This window comes from Pogona vitticeps, chromosome 13, assembly GCF_051106095.1.
Source record: "Pogona vitticeps strain Pit_001003342236 chromosome 13, PviZW2.1, whole genome shotgun sequence".
Lineage (NCBI taxonomy): Eukaryota > Metazoa > Chordata > Lepidosauria > Squamata > Agamidae > Pogona > Pogona vitticeps.
The window spans coordinates 15,907,371-15,914,468 of record NC_135795.1 but is presented as its reverse complement, the minus strand read 5'-3'; the positions used below and the strand labels follow the sequence as shown (position 1 = coordinate 15,914,468).

General features: G+C 54.8%; 1 long non-coding RNA gene across 1 annotated transcript; it reads left to right on the top strand.

Moving 5' to 3' along the window:
• Positions 1 to 297: 297 nt before the first annotated feature.
• LOC140702520 (uncharacterized) lies at positions 298 to 6,142 on the top strand. Its single transcript, XR_013539077.1, has 3 exons — positions 298 to 734; positions 4,285 to 4,385; positions 5,215 to 6,142. It is a non-coding gene; the product is annotated as an uncharacterized LOC140702520 (long non-coding RNA).
• The last annotated feature ends 956 nt before the right edge of the window (positions 6,143 to 7,098 follow it).

The window sequence follows — 7,098 nt, the reverse complement described above, 5'->3', positions numbered from 1 at the left end:
ATCTTTGCTCCTTAGGGCGGGGAACATCGAACAATAAACTTCGAAGTTGCTCTCTATCTGCTCTCGCAGCTAAGTGTCAGCCCTTGACCGGATTGACCACAGCATCACATACAAGTCCACGCCCAGGTCGGAGAGTCCGGCTGGCCCCTGACAGGGCAGAGGGAGTGGCCGGCACCAGCATGGCTTTGCTTTCTTCCCTGGAGGTTTTCTTTGGGTCGGTATGTGATGTCTTGCATTCTGTCCTCTTCGACAGGCATAGAAATATGACAAGGCGGTCGTTCCCTCTGTGCTGCTGAAAAAAACGAGTGATCTCCAGCGGGGTCCGGCTTGGGGAACCCACTGTGTCCCATCTCCCCAGGCTGGACTTCTGAAATTCTTGTCCCCGGGCCTCTTCATGGGGCTGCGTGAGGTTTATTCCCAGGAAAGCAGGAAGGAGGCAGCACGACTAAATGCACGCAAATAAGATGGGAATAAACAAGCAACAAATTTTCTCCTAGGAAGGTGGTGGAGACTTTGTTCCTGCCTGAAGGGCTCAGCTGGCCCCATTCGTTCTAGGCCATTCCTTTTAGGTGCTTCCCTGGGATGTGCAATGTAGGCTCAATGTATCTCTCTCTCTTCCACCCAGCTCTGTTTAACGCCCCAAACCGGCCTGTCAGTAAAGTGAACCTGCCCTACCTTTCTGCTGAAGCCTGGCGTGGCTACAAGAGACTGCGCGATTCATCAGAACAACGCAGGTAAGGCGTGCCCCTCAACACCGCCAAGATGGAGTGGCGTTTTATCAACACCACAAGTTTAGTTTAGTTTAGTATTATACGGTCATAGACCCGAAAATACAAAATAAGCACATTATATAAAATATACAAAATAAGTAAATTGTTAAAATATATCAGCAGTATAAAGCATGAGTCATGTACATGTCTTGTACTTGGGGGGAGGGAATGACGACTGTCCCACTGACTAAAGCGCCCCTTGACTGGATGGACCACAGCATCACATACAAGTGTCTGATGTCCACGCCCAGGTTGGAGAGTCCGGCTGGCCCCTGACAGGGCAGAGGGAGTGGCCGGCACCAGCATGGCGTTGCTTTCTTCCCTGGAGTTTTTCTCCAGGCTGGCGAAGAGGTCCAGCAGATATCTGCTCTGGAGCCTCGCCAGCGTCTTTATCTAAGAACCAAGAACCGAGGATAAGAGTCAGGTAGGCAAACCTTGTGGCGTCCACCATGGTCACTTACCCAACTGTGGCAGGCAAGGAGGGCAGGGGGGGGTTCCTCCAAAATTTTGGCCAGGATTCAGTGATATCACAATTCACAAACCCACCCACTCACCCACCCTAAAGGGGGGGGGAAACAGCTGCCTATTTTATTTATTTATTTATATATTTAGTTTTTCCAAGTAAAGCATGCCATCGGACAAGCGGCTCCCTTTTGCAGCAAAGTTTGGGTGTGCTGTAGAATTACATTTGCTTTGTCCCCAGTACTTGGAGATGCGGAAAGCTAACTGTGCACCCCTCACACATACGACCCTTGGCAGCTCTTAACAGCCCCAACTCTAAGAGCAAAATTATTTTTTTCTCCCAGAATTCCCCTAGCTTGGGGTTTGGGACAGTTAGGGTCCTGAAGTAAACTTTCTCTCCAAATGGATTACTGTTCTGCTGAGCGCAGTATGGCGCGGGGATAAGAAGCCCAACACCTGCTTCCTTCCGATTGACCACCCGCCTCAACAGTCTTTTCCATTTGTTGATCTATCCTTTCCCCCATGACGTCCTGACAGAGAAATGGGACAAAGTGCTTCCTGTGGACCAAGATCACCAAACCAGGACTAGTCGTTCCAAACGTCTTGTCCCAGGAACAGTCCAGATCTTACTGGACTGAGAAGCAAAGCACTCTGTGGTTGCGATGCAGTCCTTCTGGAGGGTGAGGCTGAGTCCCTGGCTCAAGACCCCTGCCCCTCCACATCCTGAAGCATCCCAGAGGGAAGGGGCTTCCAGTGAGCCCCTTCCCCCTCTGGCTCTGGTGGCCGAAGCCATGTCGCCAGGAGAGGAGGAAGCTCTTCAAGTCCTTCTCAAGGCCTGGAAGAGGTGCTCCTGGCGCAGACGTGACTGACCCCTTGGTGTCGGTGGCAGAGGAGCCCTGACCTCCCATCCCTGTGGCCTCAGGGAAGCCCCAGAGGAGAACCTGACGCCAGAGGTTGTCCAGCCTGGACCATCTCCCTGGTTCTTTCTCCTCCCCTTGTTCAGTCTTCTAGCCTACTTCCAACTATCTTCATATATATCTTCATATATCCTACAGCTTTATAGATGGTCCAAGGACGGCTAGGGGTGCCCTTGTCCGGGAACCCTTTCTGGCTCTCTGCACCTCTCTCTGCAGTGGTCGCAGGTTGGATGTCGGCCCGCTCGACTTGGGCCCTGGCTTCGTCCACAGGGCTGCGGAAGGTGCCGGAGGACCGGCCAACCCGGTCTCTCGGGCGAGGGGCGCTCCAGCCATTGGGTGCGGGTACAGGTTGTCGCGTGGGGCTGCCCAGTGCCAGCACCGCAAGAGGGCCACCAGCCTGTTCATGTCCCGTTTCACTTTCTCCTTGGCCTGCTTCAGGCAGAGGCTGGGCCAAGGGATGCAGCCCGGCTTCGGCCCGCCCAGCCTCATTTCCCTTTGGCCCCTCTTTGGTCGGAGGATGGCCGGGGTGCTCCTCCGCCTCAGCGCTCTCGGAGGCTCTCCCTGCCTTTCTCCCATCTGTGGCGGCGGCGGCCACTGGATCTTCGTTTTCCCCCTGCACTTTTGAGCAGGCTCCGCCTTTCTCTGGACGGAGAGCCGGGTACGGGAAGCCCTGCTTCCTCTGAGCCTCTGTTCCGCCCTTCCTCCGGCTGGTGCTCCTTCGTTCGCGTTGAGGGTCTGCGAGGGGACCCCACTGGAGGACTCTCCCTCGGGCTGGCTCTCCTCCACCTCATCCTCTCCAGGTGGTTCTCCAGGGGCTGCTCGAGGGCAGACATACCAGGAGGTCAGGGCTTCTCTGCCACCGACACCAAGGGGTCAGTCACGTCTGCGCCAGGAGCACCTCCTCCAGGCCTTCCTTGCCCAGCCGGTACCCAGCCAGATCCTTCCTGGTGACCATGCCCACCACCTGGAAGGAGAGAGCGAAATGGAAAGGCAGACAGACACCCACAGGTAGATTCAGGGAAGGGACCCTCTCGGGAACTTAATGATAGCAAGTGGGCTTTCTACCAAGCCAGACCCATCGATCCTCTAAGGAAGGCAGTGTGGAGCAGTGGTCAGAGGGGTGGCCTCGCCCTCCAGGGAGCTGGATTACAACCTCCATCCAGGCATGAAACTCACTAGGTAACACTCCATCTGGCCTACCTTGCAAGGCGGCTACAAGGATGAGCAGGGAGAGGCATGCACCCCCACTTGGGGGGGAAGGCAGTAGAAAAAATGATTTTCAGCCACCCGCATTTTGAGGGATGTCTGGCAGAAAGCTGGGATGCCCAGCTGTCCCCAGGAGTCTGGCCCGTTCACCTCTGAAGCAGAGGCTCTGTCCCCCAGCAACACACCTCCCCCCCCCACGCCACCAGGGTTAGGACCACGAAGGGCAGTGGGGGGGCGCAAGCCTCAAATCACCTGGTTATGGTTGTCCACCACCACGAAGTGCCGTAAGCGCAGGACCCAGAACAGCTTGAACACCCTCGGCAGGGAGCCTCCTGCACGGAAGAGTGTTTGGGTGGAGGGAAAGGGACACACCCCCCCAATTCCAAGGAAAGAGGGGACCCCCCTTCCCTGACATTCTTTCCCTTCCTCCCATGGGAAACCCAGCCCAGCAGGACTTCCTGCCTCTCCTCTGCTTTGGGGACGGGCACTCAGAGGAGGGAGCCCCGAGAAACGCCCCCTCCAGTACCCACCCACTGGACGAACCGTCCCTTGCGCCTTCGTCTGACTCCAGCGGATCAGGGTCGCGGCAGTCTGCACTCCCGATAAGACGGATTCCTGCTCTCCCAAGGACCCCCCCTCCCAAAAAAGGAGAAAACTGGAACATACAAACAGAAGTCGCCCCCCCCCCACGCTTCCCTAGAACCAAAGGGATCCCCCTTGGGAGCCTGAGATGTGTGTGTGTGTGTGTGTGTGTGTGTGTGTGTGTGTGTGTGTTTTGGAGGGGGGGGGATTAGGAAGCTTTTAATTAAAGATTTATGTCTGTGGCTAATGATACGGTCCGCCTTATGCCTGCAGACCTATAAAAACAAGGTTGTGCTAAGAGACCGGCAGAAGAATTGGGTGGTTCATTCTCCTTTTTCCTCTCCCAGGCCTTTTACCGAAAGAATATTCAGTGCCCTTGAATGTCAGGAGAATGACTTTTATGGACTGCTGGTACTTTGCCTCCTATATACCATGTGGCACAACAGAGGTAAGGCTAAGCCCTCCCGGGGCATCCTATACGGCCGGCTGTTGTCATCTGGCCCCAGGTGTCTGAGAGAGAGAAAGACGATTGGTAATCCCTGTGAGATGAGAGGAGGAAAAAGTGGAGTCGTGCTCCTGAGAGGGTGTGTGTGTGTGTGTGTGTGTGTGTGTGTGTGTGCACAAAGGGGCTTCAAGGTCTTTCCCATTACGCTGGTGGACACTCCCGTCCCCGTCCATCTTCAGAAGAAAGGTCCTCCTAACCCTGCTTCAGAGGCTCCAGCTGCCTATCTCGGAGGGACTGGGCCAAGTCGCCTTCTCTGCTTCCCAAAGAGGCTGTTTTTCTCCTCTGGTTGTTTCAAGAAGGCCGCCCTCTTCCATTTCGATCCGGCTTTGCCTTTGGTGGGAGCTGGGGGGGGGCAGCCTGTGGACTCTCCTCATCCCCATCCCATCCCAAATCCTCACAACAGTGTTGCGAGTTAGGTCACAGCTGAGACAGTGCAGCTGATGCAACATCACTCCAGATGTTCTCTGGACCAGTGGGGATTTGAACCGGAGTCCACCCGTCCAGCCTCTGAGTTGCCATGCCACCCTGTGCCCTCTAACTCTTCCAGGAGCCTCTTGTGGGGAGGGGGTGTCGGAGGCTGGGGCTCCCAAGGCTGCATATCTCTTGCAGAGCTGGGAGTGGACATTCCAGCTGTCCACTGTCTTTGGGACTTTGGATGAGGGCTTGAGGAGGCAATGGTAACATAGTACAGTGTTTGCGTTCTCCTGCTAGACTTCTTTCCATCTCTGAAAACTTCATAATGTTGCTTTAATTTTGCTTAATTCACACAAAGGCCAGTATCTGGAAGGGCGGTGTTGGTGGACCTGTGGGCTCCAAAAGTGGCAGCACCAGCATCGAGAACAGCTGAGAGCCTCTTCGTCCGGCGTGCTTCTCCTCCCCCCCCTCCCCAGAGTCATGACAGCAGAGGAAGAAGCTTGGAAGGACTTTGAATGAGGGATTGAGGAGGCAATGGTAACCTCACAAGGAGCCTGGCCAAAATTTTCAACCCTAACCCTCTCCTCCTTGCCTGCCACAATTGGGTCACTGAGAGTGCTGAATGCCCCTCTTTCCTGGCTCTTGCCTGTGGCCGAAGAAGGGATGCATTTTGCATATGTGTTCTTCCTTGTGACATCACTGGTCCTGCAGAAGGAGCCTGGTGAACCAGATCTCCAGAACAGCGACCTGCAGTATCTGGAAGGGCGGCGGCGGCGGACCTGTGGGCTCCAAAAGTGGCAGCACCGGCGTCGAGAACAGCTGAGAGCCTCTTCGTCCGGCGTGCTTCTCCCCCCCCCCCCCCACGGAGTCATGGCAGCAGAGGAAGAAGCCTGGAAGGACTTTGAATGAGGGATTGAGGAGGCAATGGAAACCTCACAAGGAGCCTGTCTAGGATGTGGGAAGAAAAAGCATGTGCTTGGTGCGCAGTTTCTGTAAGGTAAGACCTTGCTGTAAAGTCTTCCCGGCCACTGCTCTATATAGGCAGCAGGACCCAGTGGGGACTTTGCTGATCCATGTTCAGCTTGCCAGGTTCCTTTAATTGGCCTGCGTTTTTATATCTCCTCTTTTCCTTCTGATCTCTAAGCTGCAGAAGCCCAGCAGAAACGGATATTGTCGGCGATGACCGTTTTAACATGCATTTTGGATCCATCTTAAAAATAACAGGGCTGGAGTATCGAGATTTCATTCACATAAGCTTTCACAATAAAGTAAGGAATTCAAACAAACCTCTTTCTTTCTTTCTTTCTTTCTTTCTTTCATGTACCATTGAGAGCCTGCCTTTCTTCCAGTAATAAGGGGACTCAAGGCAGCTCACAGTGTTTAAAAATAAAAATTTAAATGCGAATACATTCCAGGTTTCTACCTATCCATCTGTTTTACTGTGCTGCTGAAAAAAACGAGTGAACGCCAGCAGGGTCCGGCTTGGGGAAGCCACTGTGTCCCATCTCCCCAGGCTAGACTTCTCAAACTCTTGAACACAACTGTATGCCAGGACGCAGCAGCCACGCCTGGGTGGAAAGGGGGGGGGGATGCCTCATGGGTGAGGCAGCGGGGGGTGTCACAAGGAGGCAGCACCACCCTTTGGTTCCCTTCGCCTCCACAGAGAGGAGAATATTCTGAGGAAGCGTCAGGAAAAGAGAGGAAGCCCGAAGCCCTCGCCCCATTTTTACGAAAGGGCAGAGGCTAGAGCACGGCTCCCTATCCATCCTGGCTCCTTCCAGAACGAATGGACAACATCTCCCATGGTCCCTGCTTGTTAGGGGCAATGGCGATTTAGAGCAGCATCCCCGGAGGGTGTGGAGATCAGCACCGACTGACTCCTAGCTCGCAAGCGGCAGCAGCAGATAAGCCCCAGACCAACGCACCGGGAAAGCCACTTAACGTGGCCTTGAAAGGATCTGGTACCTGGCACAGGGAAAGCATAGCAGGCAGGCGACGGACGAGCGGAGACCACATCTTGCTCTCCCAGCTCCGGGTTCGAATCGACCTCAGCTGGAGGCCGCCGACCCGTCGCTCTCCGACAGGCGAGCCAGTTTCCCAGCGACAGCAATAGAAGCCGAACCACGCCAAACAAACAGGCAGCGAGTAAACGCCTTGAGAAGGAGGATGATTCACATGCCGGGAGGAAGGTGTTCACGAACCTCCATGTCAAGCTGGCTTCCAAGACTTGCTCGGCGTTCGC